Below are 1,620 nucleotides of genomic sequence, written 5' to 3' on the forward strand. Positions count from 1 at the left end.
CTATGCCCCACAGGGGAGCTTACAGCGTCCTGCGTACCATATATATAGCTCGAGCGCTCCTCGCTGGCGCTTTAAATTTGTAATTTCCAACCCTCGCTATATTCACCACTTGTTGGCCCGTTCCTAGATCCGCTGATTTTAAATATATAGTTAAATATATCAAAATTTAATCAATATATAAATAATTAAATGAATGAATAAAAAAAACTAAATGTAAAAACTGTCGAATGTGGAATAGGCGAATTTTCTACATTTTGATGCCATTTTCAAAGTTTTTTGGTGTCATATTTTTAATAGGAGCTATTTAACTAGGGCCAGTGACTGCAGTTGCCCCCCCCCCCCAGCACCCTTAAACCACACCGCCCTGTTCTATTATCTATACTATCAAGAGTGGATAATAGATCTCTATTATCCACTCTTGATACTATACATGTCATGTTCAACCGTGTGTGGGATGGCTGGCAAAATGTTTCGTGCACGCATGTGCGTCATTGTTGCAACGTTACATCAGACGGACTAGAATAAGAGGAAAAGATAATAAGGAAATTTTAAGAAATCAAGTGACGTTATATGATAACATTCTATCATTACACATTCCTTAATAAATAGGAAGAATTAAGACCTTGGATGTAAGGGGACCACTGCATAAACCAGTCAGTATACATAATCTGGCTACGTTATAGTGTGTTGACGCATGCGCAATATATTACCAGAGGAGTTCTATTTTGTGATAAATATACATTTAATATGGTTAGGAAGTATCTCAGCGTAGATTTTTGTAATTAATTGTTATCAGTACACCTGTGGTTATAATTAGGAGAGCGCCCTTGCCTATAGGGTGCAAAACTGCTACTTCACCCTTTCCCGTATTTCCCATTGTCTTCCCTGTTCCTCGCTCAGCCTAATTCTTTTTCTACCGCCCCTCAGCTATCTTCCCTGCCGCTTTTCCTCGGTCTCTTACCCCTCTCTCTCACAGCAAGCTGTATTATGCAGTTTTCTTTATTCCGTACTGCACGTCTGAAACGGTGCTCGCGCATGCGCAATATCTCCCGAGAAGAACCATATTTTGTAAGAGTAAGGCTTATATGCATTTAAAATAAAGAGTTATCAGTCCAGTTTACAATCACACCGCTTGGTATAATTCAGCGTGTGCTGAAATGTCTTCGTAATGTGAGCATTCATAATGTTCGTTTGCATGGTTTATCTGTCATGGGTTTGGGAATCTTCTTACACCTTCCTACATACATATGTGGCAATCACCCGCGAATTTACGATCCACGTACAAATATTATTATTATTATTATTATTATCAAAGTGGATCACGGCATTAGCCGGTGGCTTCTGGGTTGGCGGTGTCCCAACCTGGGACATAAGGGATTCAATCCAGAATTTTTCGCAGGATGTGTGCTGTTCCCAGTAGTGCAATTTTCTTCACTTCTTGAGCAGTGTGGTGGCCAGGGAGTTCATTAAAGATCTTCTCAAACCCATTCTTTATAGAGCCAAGGGCTCCAACCACCACTTGCACAATTCTCGTCTTAGTATTTCACATCCTCATAATTTCGATCTCCATTATTATTATTATTATTATTATTATTATTATCATCATCATCATCATCATCA

The sequence above is a fragment of the Priapulus caudatus genome, unplaced genomic scaffold (assembly GCF_000485595.1).
Source record: "Priapulus caudatus unplaced genomic scaffold, Priapulus_caudatus-5.0.1 Scaffold1299, whole genome shotgun sequence".
NCBI classification, from domain to species: Eukaryota; Metazoa; Priapulida; class Priapulimorpha; order Priapulimorphida; family Priapulidae; genus Priapulus; species Priapulus caudatus.